Source organism: Triticum urartu, chromosome 3 (genome assembly GCF_003073215.2).
Source record: "Triticum urartu cultivar G1812 chromosome 3, Tu2.1, whole genome shotgun sequence".
Lineage (NCBI taxonomy): Eukaryota > Viridiplantae > Streptophyta > Magnoliopsida > Poales > Poaceae > Triticum > Triticum urartu.
Genome location: NC_053024.1, coordinates 566812648 through 566834603, shown reverse-complemented (window position 1 = coordinate 566834603; position 21956 = coordinate 566812648).

The following is a 21956-nucleotide window of genomic DNA, read 5'->3' as shown; positions in this document are numbered from 1 at the left end:
CAAGGAAATACAATCAATCAAAGAGCAATTTTCATAGTTAAATTTCTTGAAATCCATAATAGTGGGTTTAGCAACATCTAGGGTTTTAATTTCTTCAATCCCACTTATATCAAATTTAGCATCAAGATCAACAAATTCCGAATTCTTGGAACGCCTTCTAGGTGAAGGTGGATCATATTCAGTCCCATCATTATCAAGATTCATATTGCAAAACAAAGATTTAATAGGGGACACATCAATAACTTTTAGATCTTCATCTTTATTTTCATAGGAACTAGAAGAACACGCTCTTATAAAGGCATCTTTCTTAGCACGCATCCTAGCGGTTCTTTCTTTGCACTCATCAATGGAAATTCTCATGGATTTGAGAGACTAATTGATATCATGCTTAGGTCAAATAGATCTAAGTTTCAAAGAATCAACATCAAGAGAAATTCTATCAACGTTCCTAGCCAAATCATCAATCTTAAGCAATTTTTCTTCAATCATAGCATTAAAATTCTTTTGCAAAGTAATAAATTCTTTAATATTAGATTCAAAATCAGAGGGCATCTTATTATAATTTCCATAAGAATTGTTGTAGGAATTACCATAATTATTAGAGGGATTACTAAGATAAGGCCTAGGATTGAAATTTCCTCTATACGCGTTGTTACCAAAATTGTTCCTACCAACAAAATTCACATCCATAGATTCATTATTATTCTCAATCAAATTATACAAGGGCATATTATTAGGATCAGAAGAAACACTCTTCTTAGCAAATAATTTCATAAGTTCATCCATCTTTCCACTCAAAACATTAATTTCTTCTATCCCATGCACTTTTTTATTAGTAGATCTTTCAGTATGCCATTGAGAATAATTAACCATAATATTATCTAGGAGTTTAGTAGCTTCTCCTAAAGTTATTTCCATAAAAGTGCTTCCCACGGCCGAATCTAAAAGATTTCTAGAAGCAAAATTCAATCCGGCATAAAAATTCTAAACAATCATCCATAAATTTAAACCATGAGTAGGGCAATTACGTATCATTAATTTCATTCTCTCCCAAGCTTGTGCAACATGTTCATGATCAAGTTGCTTAAAATTCATAATATCGTTTCTAAGAGAGATGATCTTAGCAGCACGAAAATACTTAGAGATAAAAGCATTTTTGCACTGGTTCCATGAATCAATACTATTTTTAGGCAAAGACGAAAACCAAGCTTTAGCACGATCTCTAAGCGAAAAAGGAAATAGCTTGAATTTAACAATATCATTATCCACATATTTCTTCTTTTGCATGTCACACAAATCAACGAAGCTATTTAGATGGGTAGCGGCATCTTCACTAGGAAGGCCAGAAAACGGATCTTTCATGACAAGATTCAGCAAAGCAGTATTAATTTCACAAGATTCAGCATCGGTAAGAGGAGCAATCGGAGTGCTAATAAAATCATTGTTGTTGGTATTGGTGAAGTCACACAATTTATTATTACCTTGAGCCATCGTGACGAGCAAGCAAACTAACACACAAGCAAACAAAAAGCAAACGGGCAACAAGAGGCAAATAGGGAAAGAGATGGAGGATAGAGAGAGAGAGGGCGAGTAAAACGGCAAGGGTGAAGTGGAGGAGAGGAAAACAAGATGCAAATGACAAATAACGTAATGTGGGAGATAAGGGTATGTGATGGGTACTTGGTATGTTGACTTTTGCGTAGACCTCCCCGGCAGCGGCGCCAGAAATCCTTCTAGCTACCTCTTGAGCACTGCGTTGGTTTTCCCTGAAGAGGAAGGGATGATGCAGCAAAGTAGCATAAGTATTTCCCTCAGTTTTTGAGAACCAAGGTGTCAATCCAGTAGGAGGCTACGCGTGAGTCCCTTGTACCTGCACAAAACAAATAAATCCTCTCCACCAACGCAAATAGGGGTTGTCAATCCCTATAAGGCCACTTACGAGAGTGAGATCTGATAGATATGATAAGATAATATTTTTGGTATTTTTATGATAAAGATGCAAAGTAAAATAAAGGCAAAGTAAATAGCATAGGAAATAACTAAGTAGTAGGAGATCAGTATGATAAAGATAGACCCAGGGGCCATAGGTTTCACTAGTGGCTTCTCTCGAGAGCATAAGTATTCTACGGTGGGTGAACAAATTATTGTTAACCAATTGACAGAATTGAGCATAGTTATGAGAATATCTAGGTATGATCATGTATATAGGCATCACGTCCAAGACAAGTAGACCGACTCCTGCCTGCATCTACTACTATTACTCCACTCATCGACCGCTATCCAGCATGCATCTAGAGTATCAAGTTAAAAATAGAGTAACGCCTTAAGAAAGATGACATGATGTAGAGGGATAGACTCATGCAATATGAAGAAAACCCCATCTTGTTATCCTCGATGGCAACAATACAATACGTGCCTTGCTGCCCCTACTGTCACTGGGAAAGGACACTGCAAGATTGAACCCAAAGCTAAGCACTTCTCCCATCGCAAGAAAGATCAATCTAGTAGGCCAAACCAAACTGATAATTCGAAGAGACTTGCAAAGATAACCAATCATACATAAAAGAATTCAGAGAAGATTCAAATATTATTCATAGATAGACTTGATCATAAAGCCACAATTCATCGGTCTCAACAAACACACCGCAAAAATAAGATTACATCGAATAGATCTCCACAAGAGAGGGGGAGAACATTGTATTGAGATCCAAAAAGAGAGAAGAAGCCATCTAGCTACTAACTATGGACCCGTAGGTCTGAGGTGAACTACTCACACTTCATCGGAGGGGCTATGGTGTTGATGTAGAAGCCCTCCGTGATCGATGACCTCTCCGGCGGAGCTCCAGAACAGGCCCCAAGATGGGATCTCATGGATACAGAAAGTTACGGTGGTGGAATTAGGGTTTTGGATCCATATCTGATCGTTTGGGGGTACATAGGTATATATAGGAGGAGGGAGTACGTCAGTGGAGCAACAGGGGGCCCACGAGGGTGGAGGGCGTGCCAGGGGGGTAGGCGCACCCCCCTACCTCGTGGCTTCCTTTTTCTTTTCTTAACGTAGGGTCTAAGTTTCCCGGATCATAATCTTCCTAAAAATCACGTTCCCGAAGGTTTCATTCCGTTTGGACTCCGTTTGGTATTCATTTTCTTCGAAACCCTAAAACAGGCAAAAAACAACAATTCTGGGCTGGGCCTCCGGTTAATAGGTTAGTCCCAAAAATAATATAAAAGTGGATAATAAAGCCCAATAATGTCCAAAATAGTAGATAATATAGCATGGAGCAATCAAAAATTATAGATACGTTGGAGACATATCAAAAGTGTTCGGACTTTTTATTTTTGAATATTTGTGGGCGAATAAAGCCCATGGCAATTAATGCCAATGTGTATATGTCGATCAGTCGTGAAGATGGAATACAGATTATGGAATAGGTCAATACCGAATAAGGTAGGACAAAACTGTTTCCGCTATATTCTGATTGATACGTCAAACGTGCTCTTACAGAGAATGCCATAGTTATCAAGGCTATTTCACATGCCAAGAATTTGAGAACAAGGGAAAGCTCTATACAGGTCCTAAAAAAGGAAAAGGTGGTCTTGAAGATCCTTTGGACACTCTGCCGCACGTCTGCGCCACTTTTCACCTTGGTGTTGGATCCTTTGAGAGGATCAATAGATCGAGGATACATAAGGGGCATGAAAAGGGCCCTTGGTACCATCGAAAATTGATTTGGGTTCTAAAGAACCTGAAAAATAAAAGGAAAAAGGAAGAAGATGAAGGTCCGAATAGTGTCGAGCTGTATTGTGGACTTTGTTTTCAGTGTACCTCCGTCCTTGCCCATGGTATTTTTAGTGCGTAATTATGTGCGCGCGGTACGCATGCCGCGATTAGGTTGGGGTTTTGACTGAGGCCGAATTGCTAATCTAGCTCTGGATGATTCGGACTATCATTCTGCAGGGTGGACCAGACTCTTCTGATAGTGTCCGGTGGCTTGACTGTCGATGTAGTATTCGGCCTGATAAGGCCACCCTATACTTCAGCTGCGAGGGCCATGGTATGATCCTCAGTATGGAGGCAGCGCTCCATGATTCCACTGACTGTTATAACGCCTCGTGGTCCGGGCATCTTGAGCTTTAGATAGGCATAGTGCGGGACTACATTGAAGCAGGCAAAAGCGGTTCGTCTGAGCAGTGCGTGGTAACCACGGCGGAAGGGGATGATGTCGAAGATTAAATCTTTGCTTCAGAAATTATCCAGTGAGCCTAAGACTACCTCCAGCGTTATTGACCCTATGCAGTAGACCTCTACACCATGTATTACTCTTTTAATGGTGGTTTTGGTGGGCTTGATCCTTGAGGGATCAATACCCATTTTATGGACATTGCCTTGATAAAGTAGGTTAAGACTGCTGTCACCGTCCATGAGGACTCGTGTGAGATGGAATCCGCCGATGATAGGGTCGAGGACCAATGCTGCCGAACCTTCGTGAAGGATACTGATCGGATGGTCTGTGCGGTGAAAAGTGATCGGGCAGGCCGACCATGGGTTGAATTTTGGGGCGACTAGCTCTATGGCGTAAACGTCCCTTAGTGCGCGCTTGTGCTCCCACTTGGGGATATGAGTGACATAGATCATATTCACTGTTTTTATCCCGCAGGGGAATTTCTTTTGCCCCCTGTGTTTGTTGGGTGAGGCCCATCATCATCCTCGCTAGGCAGCCCTTTCCCCTTATGTTCGGTGTTTATCTTACCGGCCAGTTTGAAGACCCAACAATTTCTATTGCTATGATTGGTAGGCTTCTCCGGGGTGCCGTGGATCTGGCAAGGCTGGTCTAGTATTCTATCCAAACTGGATGGACCATCTTTGTTTCCTTTGAATGGCTTCTTCCGCTGACCGGGTTTAGAGCCACTGAATCTGGCGTTGACCAGCGTGTCTCGGTATCTGCATTGTTGCTTCGATGCTTGTGTTTGTTGCGCCGTGGCCTGCCATTGCCATCTCTGGCTTCGGAGGTGCCAGGGTCGCTGGTGTTGTTGCTTCTACAAGCTAGCCAACTATCTTCTCCCGCGCAAAAGAGGGTCATAAGGGTGGAGAGAGCTGCCATGGACTTCGGTTTTTCTTGGCTGAGGTGTCGGGCAAGCCACTCGTCACGGATGATGTGTTTAAAGGGCGCGAGGGCTTCGTCATCCGGACAATCGACAATTTGGTTCTTTTTAATAAAGAACCTGATCCAGAGTTTCTGGGCTGATTCTCCGGGTTGCTGGACTATCTGACTGAGGTCATCGGCGTCCGGAGGCCAGACATAGGTACCTTGGAAATTGTCTCTAAAGGCATCCTCCAGATCTTCCCAGCTACCAATTGAGTTCTCTGGGAGGTTGTTTAGGCAGTGTCCTTCTGGTCCTTTCAGTTTCAAGGGAAGGTATTTGATGGCATAGAGATTGTCACTGTGGGCCATGTGGATATGGAGAAGGAAATCTTCAATCCATACCACGCGATCTGTCGTGCTGTCGGATGACTCAATGTTTATGGGTTAAAACCCTTCTGGGAACTGGTGCTGCATTGCCTCGTCGGAAAAGCATAAGGGGTGTGCAGCGCCTCTGTATTGGGCAACGTCGCGACAGACTTCGGATGACATCTGTATGTGGTTTTTAGCCCTGGTGAGGTTATGCCTGTCAGGCCAAGCTTGACGGTCATCTACTCACGTTGGGGCGCGCCCCCTTGATCCATAGATTGATCTTGTTTGGCCTGCTCTATAACACAGGTCTTTTCGTAGGTCGTAGGTGTATCCCGGAGCCGCTCTCTCTCTGCCCTTATAGCGAGGTGGTGCAGGTTGGTGTTCGGCGTAGGTGGTCGCTTTATCTCGCCCACGCGGTGGCCAGTCTAGTTCATCAATGCGGTCATGTTTCGACGGTATTGGCTCGAAGGCCTCGTCGTCGAATTCTACCAGTAGTCGATGCTTCGGATAGCTCTTTGTTTGCCGTTGTAGGCCATATCCTTCAGCATCTAGGACATGTGTCCATCTGTCATTGAGTGTATCTTGTTCGGCATGGAGCAGTTGCTGCTGCTTTTTTAGGCTTCTTGCAGTGGCGATTAGTTGGCGCTTGAAGCGCTCCTACTCGAGGGGTTCCTCTGGCACGATGAAATCTTCGTTGCCGAGGCTGACATCGTATTTGGAGAGCAGTAGATAGTTGCTATCCTTCGAGTCCTCGTTCCTGACCGGATTGTCAGGGTTAACTTGCCACTCCTCCACATCGTCATGTTCGGATGTGGGCTCGACGGGGTCTTCGGCACCCTCCGGAGTGTTATCATCTCCGGTGCCGGTATTACTGTCTTTGCCACGACGCGATTTTGAGCGGCGCCGCTCGTGTCGACGCTTCGGTGGAGCCTCAGCAGGTTTGTCCTCAACCGGATTCTTCCTACCTTCTCCATCATCCTCTTTGGGTGTATCAACCATATACACGTCGTATGTGGAGGTGGCCGTCCAACGTCCGGTAAACGGCGGGTCTTGGCCTTGTTCGTCTCTGGCATCGTCGTCCACGCTGTCGATGTGTTCAGAGGTGTAATCCAGCATGTCAGTTAAGTCCTCGATAATGGCTATGAAGTTGGTGGCGGGTGGGACATAAAATTCCCTGCTCCCAGCCCCTGATCTGGGCTGGGCATAATTCAGAGGTGATTTCTTAGTAATGGCAAGGGATCACATTAAGTCTAGAGCCTCGTTTAAGGGCGATGATTGGACGAGGAAACGAGAGTCCGCGAGGCCGGTCGCGGCGAAGGCCTCCTGGCCATGCTTGCTTAGCGCGGACTTCGAAAGTTCGGATCTGGAGTCCATGGGCGAGTCCGGCCTTTCAGTGATAGGAGGAACCCGGTCTGATTCCGAGTTCGCCGTGGACACAATCGCCTCTGGATCTTCGATAGTGCGGTTTGCAGCGGAGAGTCCGGTGGGCTCCAAACTCCCATCTTCGGACCTGCCGGTTTGCTCCAGATCTAAGGCCATAGCGGTAGTCACAGCCGCGAACCCTTCGAAGATCAAGTCTCATCGGATATCGGCGACATAATTTAGGTTCCCAAAACTGATCTGATGACCAGGGGCGTAGCTATCAATGTTGGTGTCAAAACCGGCCGGCCTATGTGATTTGTCTTAGCCTGTATGGACTAACCCCTCCGGTTTATATAGACAACAGAGGGGTCTAGGGTTGTACAGAGTCGGTTTACAGAGAAAGGAAGTAATACATCTGAATGCTAGGCTTGCCATCCACGCAAAGGAGAGTGCCATCCGGACACAGGGAAAGGTCTTCTACCTTGTATCTTCACGGCCCACCAGTTCGGCCCATATCTAATTGTCTGGACACCCGAGGACCCCTTAGTCCGGGACTCCCTCAGCGTCACCGCTGCCCGGGCACGCCACTGTTCCTACCTTACCAGTCCGTTCAGGGCTCAGGCGTGCAGCAGCCACTAAGCCAACCCGATTTATCCTGATATACGTCCTCAACACTCAACAGCCACTCCTCATCACCCATTTTCTAATTGATTCATTACTCATTAGGCAGGACTGTCATTAGGGTTTGTTGCGTACTGAGTGCTACCTACACTTAATGGTTCAGATGTATTTCAGTAATCTTTAGTACCTGTAAAGTCCATAGGGTTTCAAAATTCCAGCCCTAGGGACAGACACTAGTCATTTTGGATTGTTGGTCATAGTGACATTGACCCAGATTTGTTGACAATTTTACTTGTCTTTCTTACTCATTCGATATGATATCCAATTATTCACGCCGATTAGTTGCAAACAATAAGTGCTAGACCAACTTGATTCGGATATTGGACGGTCTCTTACTGCAGTTACAATTCTGCATACTTGTCCTAGTAAGCTCACTAGTAATGTTTGATTCACTACCTCTATGCTTGCCTTGTCATATTTATTGTCAATATTCTTTTAGGGTGGAGCACCCTATTTCAAAATACTGGAAGCGTAAACATGAGTGAATAGTATTTCTATGTGTGATCCCTTCCATCATGTGTGGGAAACAAACATTGCATTGTATAGAAAGAAAGTGTCATATCCATCTTTTACATAGACTACGATCTTTTACATGGAATACAATCTGCCTACTTGCTTTGTGTCGCACCACCAGCACTCCACCCTTGAAGCTAAACATTATGCCACTCATAATTCCTTAGTTTATTTGTTCAAATACGAATTTGAAAGGATTCTAATGTTCCTACTTCAGTTTTGAATTGTGTGTCTGCCTATTATAGAGACACAAGAGGTTTGTATTTCTGTGTGTGCTCTGGTCAGCACGGTTGGGGGTGAACGTTGTATACATAGAGGTATGTAAGGAAACACTCTTCGAGTTGAATCCGCAATGCATTCCATAGATAATCTGACTAATTTTTATGTTTTCATGAATCTCGGGTAGTGAACAGCATCATAATGATTATGTGCTTGTGCGCACTAAAAAGAATAAAGAAAAACAATCCCATGGCTGTCAAACTTGGCATTAAGGGACTGAAATCAAGTCTGGATGCAATGCAATGCAAACGCTCTCCACCTACACATTCATGCTCAGGATATTATCCTAACAATGATTCTGAGCTAGAGGGAGACCTAAGTCAATGTAGCTCCCTAGTGGAGGAGTCAGAGGCAGATGCCCTATGTTATTCACCCATCAAGGTGCTTGCTCTAACTTTCCAAGGTTATATTGGTCGCACATATCTTGCAACTGATGCTTTGCATTGCTTTTACTTTGTTACACTTCCATTAGCTTAGTTTACACATCGTGTGTGTGAATACGCCTTGCCTATCCATTTTCAGTACATATTCCATCTGTCATCACACCATATTTATCCATTCAAATGTTGTCCTTGTGTATTAGACGTTCAAAAGGAAGAGGGCTATTGTTGATCGCGGAGGAGCACAAACAAAGTATTTGGAAAAGATAGTGACACCTGATAAATCAAATAGCCCATCAGGTGTAGTTGCAATATCACTAGACCTATAAAACACGGCCACAACTCTAGCAGACTCTAGCCCTACTACATTGGCCATCTCTGATGCCCCAACTCAGCAGACCCCAACTGCAGCAAACAATATGATGATGCCGGTTGACATAGCACCAGCTCTACGACGCAAAACCCCCATTCTATCAAAGAGTACACCAAATCTAGTTGCCAAATCCCTTTTCGAACGAGAGAGAGCCCCAATTGCAGCAAATAGGACTCCGATTCCACTTCTTCCGAGTTTAGAAGATGATTTTTTCAGGAACTTTGTGCGCATCTTTCCTTCATGGAAAGATTATACCACAGACAAAGCACAATTTCCAATCTTCCTCCGCAACTTATGCGTAAGTAATGTACTAATGTTATTCATAGTAATTATTCCATATGTTTCTGCTGACAGAAGACAAAAGATTTCATTCTTTTAAATAGGCAAGGACCAAACTGGATAGTAAAACGAGCAAGGGTTGGTTGCACTTTTCAAGCACTCGTTGATGAAGTATTGTTCCTACCTGAGGCAAGCACACTTCAATGGCAAGCCTATAAACGAAAAAAATTGAAGTCTCCGGTGCTACATTTATCAGATAGTTACTGGAATAATCTTGTTACATGTTGGTCCCGTCTGCAGCATAAGTTACTATCTATGATATCACATCACAATTTGAACTACATTTCTGCATGTGCCTTAATGCCTCACTTGTATGAAAACTGTTTGCAGAAGAACATTCATTCTCAAGGGACCACGGAATCTCGCAACTATACTTCACGCTACATTAATTGCTCTTGTGAGTACCTCTTGCCCTGTACAACCATACTTACTTACATAGCTGGTTGATTATGTAGCATCACTGCATGTGTTAGCCTTGTTATCCTGCATTTGGTGGACATTATAAGATTTGTAGTGACTCTTACATAAATTTAGAATCAACCCAATGCTTTTGAATAGGTTTAGCTCTGCAGTCCTCTTGTAAGGACTGAACATCATTTATCACTGTACTTACATTAACAGCTACTCCCTCGGTCTCATAATATAAGAGTGTTTTGTATAGTACACTAGTGTTCAAAACACTTATGTTATTGGAAGAGGGATCGGTTCATTGTGTAGCATTCTTCATCTTATCTCCCTCGCCCACCTCTTACTAAAAAATATCAGATCTATATTTAATCTTACCAAAACGTTGAATACACAAACAATGTAGTGCAGAAGTGTAGCCCATTGCTCTTGTCAGTACATTTTGTCCTGTAACACTTGTACTTCCAGGGATTGGTAGTTGATTATGTAGCAACAATCTGCATCTTATCTTCATTATCCTCTATCCCTTCCAGTATTATCATATCTATAATTACTCTATACAAAATGTAGAGTACAGGCAATTGTAACATCCCAAATTTTCAATTTGGAATGTTATACATTAGATCATCATGCATAGCATAGTTTCTTGCATTTTGGTCGATCCTGGAAATTTCACGCAACACAAGTACCCTCGAAGAGAGTTGGAGATTTCATTATTTTCATATATGAGAGTTTTCTCGAATTTGAAAAGAGGATCATTTGATTTATTTATTTCATCTTCAATTATTTTTCCAATATATCAAATATGAGAGAGGGGAATAATATGACTTTCCCAAAATTTAGGAGAAATGAAGATTTAATGAATAAATCAAAATTTTGTTTTCCGGTGTTTATTTGCATTTTATTTGGATAGGGAAAAATGTGTGTTTTCAAAAATTGCATTCTAGGTCCGGAGTAAAGTTCATTTTGTTCGACTCATTTTTAGGAGTCGGGGAAAATTTACTTTAGATTTTTTGGAGTTCGTTTAGATTTTCTTTCTTTTGTTTTTCTGCGCGCGTAACCGATTTAAAAAAAAAAAGAAGGAACGCAGGCCCAGCCGCCTAGGCCAAGGCCGGCCCAGCAGCGCGCGCCAGCCGCCAGCCACCGCCGCCAGGCCGAGTCCCAGCGGGACTCCAAGCCGCCACCGCCTCCCCTTGCCCCTTCCCCAAGCAAGAGACCCCCCCCCCATCCAATATAAATACCAACACCCCCCCTCCTCCCCAAGCCGCCGCCGCCTCTAGCCGTGCCGCCACCCGCGCCCCAAGCCGCAGCCCCGCCGCAGCCCCGCCGCCGCCGCCGCCCTTGCCTCGCCGCCGCCGGAGTTCCGCCTCGCCGGAGGTAGCCCCGCGCCACACCTCTCTCTTTTTTCCTCGCCTTGGTTTGGTTTTTTTTAGAAAACCGTTCTGATTCTTTTCCGGTTCTTTGTTTCGGTTTTCTTTTCCGAAACCCTAGATCGGTTTTCTTTCTTCTTTCGGACCGTTCGTCTCAACGAACGTGATCACCAATTTTTTTTCCCGGTTAACGAACGTCCGTTCGTTTAATCGTTCGTCTCTTTTCTTTTCGTCGGATTTATTCCGCGATCGCGATCTCAGATCCGATCTTCGTTCTAGTCTTTCTTCCCACTCGTTTATCGGAATCAGGTGATTCAAGCGCCTGGAGTTTCGTCTCGAAACCGCCGTTCCGTCTAATCAACTTGAACAAGCCTTTTCTACAGTAAAATTTGACCTAGTTTCAACTTGCTAGAACCGAGTTGTTTTCTTCCGCCGTTTGTTTTCCGTTTCTTTGTTCGGTTCGTTCTTTCTTTGCAACCGGAGTTCTTAAATTGAACTTTCTGGTTTGTTCTCTTGTTCGAGTTTTACCTGTGCATTAGATGAGTACTTATTGTATGCTTGTTGTTTGTCTGCGATAGATCACCCGGATTGCGCCGCTTGTTACTTCGAAACCCTAGGTCTCGCGGATCATCAGCAAGGCAAGTAACACTTTGATCAAACCTTTCCTACAACCCATGTTTTATTGCATTATATCAATCCTCTCACATTGCATGATTAGGATCTAATTAAATTGTGGGATGGGAAGTAGATGAGGTAGTACCTATCACCTGTATTATTATGAAACCTTTGGGAGTTACTTCTACGTTTGCTTATTATGCCATGCTATGCTAGCAGACGTGGATTGGGTGAGTGATATCCATGACAGATGTGAGTTTGTTAATTTTAACGGTTTACTTAAGGTGGCAACTTAAATACACATCTGGGTGGATTGAGGCACCTGATGTCTATCAGGACTTGCCTGTTTTTATTTCGGACCGCCACCCAGGCTCAAAGGGATCATAAGATCATTCATGCTAGTAACTTCCGTGTGCAGCCACAAGCCATTATGGGCTCTGGCATAGTTGACTAAGTCGTGCGAACTCTTACGGGTAGACTAGCAGATGTAGGGGAAAGTAGGTGTACCGGTCTACCCACATGTAAGGTGCTAGCGGTTCTGAAAGACTGTGTCTCGGTCATCCGTCTTCTCAAACACCATGTAGTGCGAGAAACCAAACGGAGGCGATCGAGTCTTGTGGGGAAAAGTGTGCAAACCTCTGCAGAGTGTATCAAACTAATCATGATTAGCCGTGTCCCCGGTTATGGACAACTTGAGTATCTAGTACTTGAATATCATGTGAATCTCAACATGTTACTCTAATTAATATTAATGGGTTTTAATTACTTAATTGGGATCGGAATGCTGTCAACCATTCTCGATGTTTAACAACTACCATGATAGTTAAATAAATGTATTCCTTTGCAGTAGGGAAAAACTAGCTTTACGCAAAACTGTAACCATAGAGCTTTCCACCAGCCATATATGCATATAGTATAGCTGTTTCATTCCATTACTCTCTATGTGTTACATTGCCAGCATATTCCATGTGCTGACCCGTTTTCGGGCTGCAACTTTCATGTTGCAGACTTTTCAGACGACGAGTAAGGTGCTTTTAGGTCGTGGTTCTATACTCAGTGATGCCGTTGGAGTTGATGGACCCATTTATCTTCCGAGTCTTCCGCTGTTATCGTTATTAGATGGCCTTAAGCCATATTTATTGTAATAAGTTCTCTTTGAGACAACGATGTAATAAGTGTGTGATTGCCACTCTGCTATAAATCCTTCGATGTATTGTGTGGTGTCAGCATTACTGATCCAGGGATGACACCGGAGCACAGTAGACTTGATCCATTCGGGTTGGGTCGCTACAGAGATGGTATCAGAGCACACGCTGACTGTAGGACACGACCACTAAGTTAAAGCCATAGATCACCATTCTCTTCTCATTTTCTAACTCCTCATCTTTTCTACTCTTTTAGGATGACGAACGCGAAGATTAAGTACGCTCAACCGGATGAAGGCACACCATTTGGATTTCACCTGAAGGAAGTCACCAAGTACCTGAACATTGGATTACCAAGCTTCACGGGAACCTTCAACGCCACTCTGCCTGAAGAGGAGCGCTGGAAGATTCAAGCTCACGTTTCGGGAAGGACATTCGCACCAATCACGAAGCCCATAGATAGTGTTTTCAATGCACCAACCTGGAGTCTGGGAAGGAGCATGGTAGCTCATATCACCATGGGACGCATTGGAGAAGTTTATCAAGAAGACCTCAAGGACACTATCTACCAGATTTGCGGACGCCGAGATGAACAATGGGAGTTAGTCAGCACCAAGAAGGATAGATCCATTGCATCTTTCATCCAGGAGTTAAACCAGCACATTCGACGCCACGAGAACCAGATGTGCAATGATATGATAGAGTTGAAGAATGCAAAGGCAAGGATCATCGAGCTAGAAGGAGAACTGAAGTCTACACGCAAGGACTACATGGACGAGATCGTAGCTCTAGCAAGACACAATGGCGATCTTAAGCAGGAGATTGAAGAACTCAAGAGGAAGTTAGCATCCAAGAGGAAGACGAGTACGTCGCATGTCCGGACAACTACATCATCATCGACGACACCGATTCGGATCCAAGTGAACCCGACTTTGAAGACGAAGCTGGAGCAGATATCATGGAGTCTTCCACCGGTTCAAATTTCTAGATGACCACCAGATAGTAGTAGCATTTCCCTGTAAACATTATAGTCGAGCACTTTTGCGATAGTTTTAGACCGATTGTAAGCCCTTGTTTGATTGAATGAAGTGATTTTGTGTGCATTTGCTCATGTGCATTGGGGTAGTGTTCTCTTTAGACCTCACTCTATTCTAAATCTCATCTCTTCTAAACCCTCAGATGCCTCCGAGACGTGACAATGGATTCCCACCGGAGCTCACTCAGTTGATCCAGCAGCAGAATCAATTGATGCAGATGTTAGTCCAGAACCAGCACAACAACAACAACAACCCACCACCACCACCACCTGTTGACCACTTAGCCCATTTCCTTAGGCTGAATCCGCCGGTGTTTTCCAGTAGCACCGAGCCAATAGTAGCAGACGATTGGCTCCGCAAGATAGGAAGGGAGTTGACCACTGCAGGATGCACGGATGGTGAGAAAGTGAAGTTTGCCACTCACCAGCTTGACGGACCCGCGGCAGCATGGTGGGAGAATTTCACAGCCACTTACCCAGTTGACACTGTCACATGGGATCAGTTTCAGCAAGCTTTCCGCACTGCCCATGTTTCAGCAGGAGCTATGGCCATGAAGAAGCGTGAGTTTCGCAACTTACGCCAAGGAGGAAGGACAGTTGGCCAGTACGTTGACGATTTCAGCAAGTTAGCACGTTATGCCCCAGATGACGTTGCTACGGATGCAGCTAAGCAGGAGAAGTTTCTGGAAGGACTGAATGATGAACTAAGCATGCAATTGATGGTAGCAAGTTTCAACAACTACCAGGAGTTGGTAGATCGTGCCATCATGATTGAAGGGAAGCAACAGCAGATTGAGAACCGTAAGAGGAATATGGACAGGGGAAGTATAACTCTGGAGCCCAGCAGAAGCCCCGTTTGCCCCTAAACCGGGATTTCAGTTTCAGCACACCCATGGAGGAGGTAGCTCGCACAACCATAATGGCCACAAGAATGGTAATGGGAATGGAGGAAGCAACGGCCAGAACCGGACACCCCATCGACCCCAACCAAGAGAGACCTGAGTCAAGTCACTTCAAGTGTTCCAAGACCGGACATTATGCCAATGAATGTCCTGAAGGCCAGAATGGAAATGGCAATGGAAGCTCTGGGAAGAAGCCGAACCCTTTCAATAGGGGACAGGTGAACCACGTTAATGTGGAGGAGGTTGAAGATCAGCCCGATGCAGTAATCGGTAAGTTTTTGGTTAAGTCATTTACCGCACTCGTTCTTTTTCGATACTGGTGCATCGCATTCATACATATCAAGGGGATTTGTGGAAAAGTATAGCCTGCCCACTAGGATTCTTAAAACACCTATGCTAGTAAGCTCGCCAGGAGCAGAGTACATGGCCAGACAAGGATGTTTTCAAGTACATTAAGTATAGGAAGGCATGTTTTCCCAACGGATTTTAATTATTCTGGAATCCCAAGGTCTGGATGTGATTATTGGTATGGATTGGATCGATGTATGGAGGAAACATCGATTGCGCCAGTAAGACAATTTTGCTTACCACACAGAAGGAAGAGGATCAAGTATGTATCCCGGCATGTGCCAAACAGGACACAAGTAAATTCCTTATCAGGAGTTGTGCAGGAGGAAGTACCAGTGGTAAATTTCCTGATGTATTTCCTGAGGAATTGCCAGCATGCCACCGGATAGAGACATTGAGTTTTTGATTGAGTTATTGCAGGTCATGCCCAATATCGAGCGACCCGTAGCAGATGCCCGCAAAGATTTGGTGGAAAATTAAGAATAGATTAAGGATTATTGGATAAAGGTTACATTCGCCAAGTTCTTCGCCTTGGGGATCACCCGTACTTCTAGTGGAAAAGAAGGATGGATCATTAAGGATGGTTGTAGATTATCGGGATTGAATGAAGTAACCATCAAGAATAAGTACCCACTGCCGATGATCAATGATCTGTTTGATCGTTGCAAGGAGCTAAAGTGTTTTCCAAGATCGATTTGCGATCAGAAGGTACCATCAAATTGAAGATTCGAGAGCAACATACTAGACAGAATTCCACACAGATAGGGACTGTATGAGTATACCGTTATGTCATTGGAATTGAACTAACGCACCTGCCTATTTCATGAACCTGATGAACAAAGTGTTTATGGAGTTTTTGGATAAGTTCGTCGTAGTGTTCATTGATGACATCCTAGTTTATTCAAAGAATGAAGAGGAGCATAAGGAACATTTGCGTTTGGTTTTGGAGAAACTAAGAGAACATCAGTTATACGCCAAATTCAGCAAATGTGAGTTTTGTTTGAAGGAAGTTGGATTCCTCGGACACGTTATATCCGGAGAAGGTATAGCAGTTGACCCCACTAAGGTTGAGACCGTAACCGAATGGGAATCACCAACGACAGTTGGAGAGATCCGGAGTTTTCTTGGACTCGCAGGATACTACCGGAGATTCATTGAGAATTTCAAAGATTGCAAAGCCTATGACTGAATTGTTGAAGAAGGATACTAAGTTCAAATGGACTGAGGAGTGTGAGGCTAGTTTCCAGGAGTTGAAGAAACGCTTGGTTACCTCACCAGTATTGATTTTGCCAGATCAAGACCAAGGATTATGAGGTGTATTGCGACGCTTCACGTCGAGGACTTGGAGCAGTGCTTATGCAGGAAGGAAGAGTTGTTTCATATGCTTCACGACAACTGAAGCCTCATGAGTTGAATTATGCCACGCATGATTTGGAGTTAGCAGCCGTAGTGCATGCATTAAAGACGTGGAGACATTTCCTCATTGGAAATCATTGTGAGGTGTACACGGATCACAAGAGTTTGAAGTACATTTTCACTCAGAAGGAGTTGAACCTCGACAAAGGAGATGGTTGGAGCTCATCAAGGATTATGACATGAGATTGCATTACCATCCCGGAAAAGCTAATGTAGTGCTGACGCATTGAGCCGTCAGAGCCATGTCAATACCCTAGTGACGGGAGAAGTACCAAAGGAGTTAGCAGAAAACCTTCGTGAGCTGTGTTTGGAAATAGTTCCGAGAGGCTATGTAGCAGCATTGGAGATTCAGTCAACATTGATGGATAAGATCAGAGAAGCTCAGAAATCTGACAAGGAGATTGCTGCTATAAAAGAGAAATTGAGCGAAGGAAAAGCAAAGGGATTTCGTGAGGATGAGCACGATACCTTATGGTTTGAGGACCGTGTTTATGTGCCAATGACCCAGAGATCAGGAAGTTGATTTTGCAAGAGGCACATGATTCACCGTATTCGATTCACCCAGGGAATACCAAGATGTATTTGGATTTGAAGGAAACATTCTGGTGGACCGGAATGAAGAAGGATATTGCAGCATATGTAGCAGTTTGTGACGTATGTCAGAGAGTAAAGCAGAGCATCAGAAGCCAGCAGGATTGTTACAACCATTGCCGATACCCGAATGGAAGTGGGATAAGATAGGCATGGATTTTATCACAGGACTACCCAGGATGAAAGCAGGCTATGACTCGATATGGGTAGTAGTTGATCGTTTGACAAAGGTAGCACATTTCATTCCAGTTAAGACCACTTACACCAGTGCTAAGTTGGCGAAGATATACATGACTAGGATCATTTGTTTGCATGGAGTTCCGAGGAGTATCGTATCAGATAGAGGAACCCAATTTACCTCAAAGTTTTGGAATCAGTTGCATGAAACTTTAAGAACCAGACTAGAGTTCAGCACAGCTTTTCACGCAGACAGATGGACAGACCGAGAGTCAATCAGATTTTGGAGAGATATGCTTGAGAGCTTGTGCACTAGATTATGGATCTAGTTGGGACGATAACTTGCCGTATGCGGAGTTTTCTTATAACAACAGCTTACCAAACCAGTTTGAAGATGGCACCTTTCGAAGCTTTATACGGAAGGAGGTGCAGGACACCGTTGTCATGGAACGAAGTTGGAGACCGTCAATTCTTTGGACCAGATTTGATTAAGGAGTCTGAACGGAAAGTTAAGTTGATTCGCGATAGGCTCAAGGTAGCCCAGTCCAGGAAGAAGAGCTACGCAGATTCTAAACGCAAGGAGACAGTTTACGAAACCGGAGACAGAGTTTATCTTCGAGTATCCCCACTTCGAGGAGTTAAGCGCTTTGGAGTTAAGGGAAAATTAGCACCGCGTTTCGTTGGACCATATAAGATCTTGCAACGTATGGGAGAAGTCGCTTATAAGATGGAATTACCAGAGGGACTGTTAGGAGTTCATGATGTATTCCATGTTTCTTAGCTGAAGATATGTCACGCCGAGATGGCGGAGATACCGCTAAGAGATACCGTGCCACCCGAAGCGATTCAGTTGAAGGATGACTTAACGTATGAGGAGAAGCCAGTCAAGATTCTCGATTATGCGAGCAGAGTCACCCGCAGCAAAGTTATCAAGTTTTGCAAAGTTCAGTGGAACCACCACTCAGAGGATGAAGCCACCTGGGAAAGAGAAGAAGATTTGCTCAAGGACCACCCTCACCTATTTTCTAACCAACCCGAATCTCGAGGGTGAGATTCATCATAAGGGGGTAGGTTTGTAACATCCCAAATTTGCAATTTGGAATGTTATACATAGATCATCATGCATAGCATATTTTCTTGCATTTTGGTCGATCCTAGAAATTTCACGCAACTCAAGGACCTTCGGAGAGAGTTGGAGATTTCGTTATTTTCATATTTGAGAGTTTTCTCAAATTTGAAAAGAGGATCATTTGATTTATTTATTTCATCTTCAATTATTTTTCCAATATCAAAAAAATGAGAGAGGGAATAATATGACTTTCCCAAAGTTAGGAAAAATGAAGATTTAATGAATAAGTCAAGTTTTGGTTTTGCCGGAGTTTTGTTTGCTTTTATTTGGATAGGGAAAAATGCGCGTTTTCAAAAAATTGCATTTTAGGCCCGGAGAAAAGTTCATTTTGTTCGACTCATTTTTAGGAGTCGGGGAAAATTTACTTTAGATTTTTCGGAGTTCGTTTAGATAGTTTTTCTTTTGTTTTCTGCGCGCGAAACCGACTAAAAAAAAGGAGCAGCTCCCGCGCGCCAGGCCAGCCGGGCCAAGGCCCAGCCAGCCGCCACCGCCCCCAGCCCCTCGCGCGAAGCCGAGTCCCAGCGGGACTCTAGGCCGCCCCCCCCCTTTTTTGCCCCTTGGCCAAGTCACACCCCCCTCCTAGTATATATACTCACCCCCCCTCTCCCCACACCACCTCAAGCCCCAAGCCGCCGCCGCCTTAAGCCGTCGCCGCCGCCCGGAGCCCCACCTCCCGAGGTAGCCGTGCCGCCTCTTCTTTTCCTCGGTTCGGTTTTTCTTCTAGAAAACCGTTCCGGTTCTTCTCTTTTTTCTTCCGGTTTTTCTTCCGGTTTTGTTTCGGTTTTCTTCCGAAACCCTAGATCGGTTTTCATTCTTCTTTCGGACCGTTCGTCTCAACGAACGTGATCACCGATTTTTCCCGTTAACGACGCCCGTTCGTTTAACCGTTCTCTTTTCTTTTCGTCGGATTTATTCCGCGATCGCGATCTCAGATCCGATCTTCGTTCTAGTCTTTCTTCCGCTCGTTTATCGGAATCAGGTGATTCAAGCGCCTGGAGTTTCGTTTCGAAACCGCCGTTCCGTCTAATCAACTTGAACAAGTTTGCTAAGTAATTTGACCTAGTTTCAACTTGCTAGAACCGAGTTGTTTTCTTCCGCCGTTTGTTTTCCGTTTCTTTGTTCGGTTCGTTCTTTCTTTGCAACCGGAGTTCTTAAATTGAACTTTCTGGTTCGTTCTCTTGTTCGAGTTTTACCTGTGCATTAGATGAGTACTTATTGTATGCTTGTTGTTTGTCTGCGATAGATCACCCGGATTGCGCCGCTTGTTACTTCGAAACCCTAGGTCTCGCGGATCATCAGCAAGGCAAGTAACACTTTGATCATACCTTTTCTACAACCCATGTTTTATTGCATTATACAATCCTCTCACATTGCATGATTAGGATCTAATTAAATTGTGGGATGGGAAGTAGATGAGGTAGTACCTATCACTGTATTATTATGAAACCTTTGGGAGTTACTTCTACGTTTGCTTATTATGCCATGCTATGCTAGTAGACGTGGATTGGGTGAGTGATATCCATGACAGATGTGAGTTTGTTAATTTTAATGGTTTATCTAAGGTGGCAACTTAAACACACATCTGGGTGGATTGAGGCACCTGATGTCTATCAGGACTTGCCTGTTTTTTTGGACCGCCACCCAGGCTCAAAGGGATCATAAGATCTTTCATGCTAGAAACTTCCGTGTGCAGCCACAAGCCATTATGGGCTCTGGCATAGTTCGCTAAGTCGTGCGAACTCTTACAGTGGTAGACTAGCAGATGTAGGGGAAAGTAGGTGTACCGGTCTACCCGATCGTAAGGTGCTAGCGCTTCTGAAAGACTGTGTCTCGGTCATCCGTCTTCTCAAACACCCTGTAGTGCGAGAAACCAAACGGAGGCGATCGAGTCTTGTGGGGAAAAGTGCGCAAACCTCTGCAGAGTGTACAAACTAATCATGATTAGCCGTGTCCCCAGTTATGGACAACTTGAGTATCTAGTACTTGAATATCATGTGAATCTCAACATGTTACTTCTAATTAATGTTGTTGGGTTTTAATTGTTCACTTAATTGGGATCGGAATGCTGTCAATCATTCTCGATGTTTCACAACCACCATGCTAGTTAAATAAATTTATTCCTTTGCAGCAGGGAAAAACTGGCTGTATGCAAAACTGTAACCATAGAGCTTTCCACCAGCCAAATATGCATATAGTATAGCTGTTTCATTCCATTACTCTCTATGTGTTACATTGCCAGCATATTCCATGTGCTGACCCATTTTCGGGCTGCAACTTCTCATGTTGCAGATTTTTCAGACGACGAGTAAGGTGTTTTTAGGTCGTGGTTCTATACTCAATGATGCCGTTGGAGTTGATGGACCCATTTATCTTCCGAGTCTTCCGCTGTTATCGTTATTAGATGGCCTTAAGCCATATTTATTGTAATAAGTTCTCTCTGAGACAATGATGTAATAAGTGTGTGATTGCCACTCTGCTATAAATCCTTCGATGTACTGTGTGGTGTCACATTACTGATCGAGGGATGACACCGGAGCACAGTAGACTTGATCCATTCGGGTCGGGTCGCCTCAGAGATGGTATCAGAGCACACGCTGACTGTAGGACACGACCACTAAGTTAAAGCCATAGATCACTATTCTCTTCTCATTTTCTAACTCCTTATATTTTCTACTATTTTAGGATGACGAACGCGAAGATTAAGTACGCTCAATCGGATGAAGGCACACCATTTGGATTTCACCTGAAGGAAGTCACTAAGTACCTGAACATTGGATTACCAAGCTTCACGGGAACCTTCAACGCCACTCTGCCTGAAGAGGAGCGCTGGAAGATTCAAGCTCATGTTCCGGGAAGGACATTCGCACCAATCACGAAGCCCATAGATAGTGTTTTCAATGCACCAACCTGGAGTCTAGGAAGGAGCATGGCAGCTCATATCACCATAGGACGCGTTGGAGAAGTTTACCAAGAAGACCTCAAGGACACTATCTACCAGATTTGCGGACGCCGAGATGAACAATGGGAGTTAGTCAGCACCAAGAAGGATAGATCCATTGCATCTTTCATCCAGGAGTTAAACCAGCACATTCGACACCACGAGAACCAGATGTGCAATGATATGATAGAGTTGAAGAATGCAAAGGCAAGGATCATCGAGCTAGAAGGAGAACTAAAGTCTACACGCAAGGACTACATGTGGACGAGATCGTAGCTCTAGCGAGACACAATGGCGATCTTAAGCAGGAGATTGAAGAACTCAAGAGGAAGTTAGCATCCACGAAGGAAGAAGAGTACGTCGCCTGTCCGGACAACTACATCATCATCGACGACACCGATTCGGATCCAAGTGAACCCGACTTTGAGACGAAGCTGGAGCAGATATCATGGAGTCTTCCACCGGTTCAAATTTCTAGTGACACAGATAGTAGTAGTTTCCCCC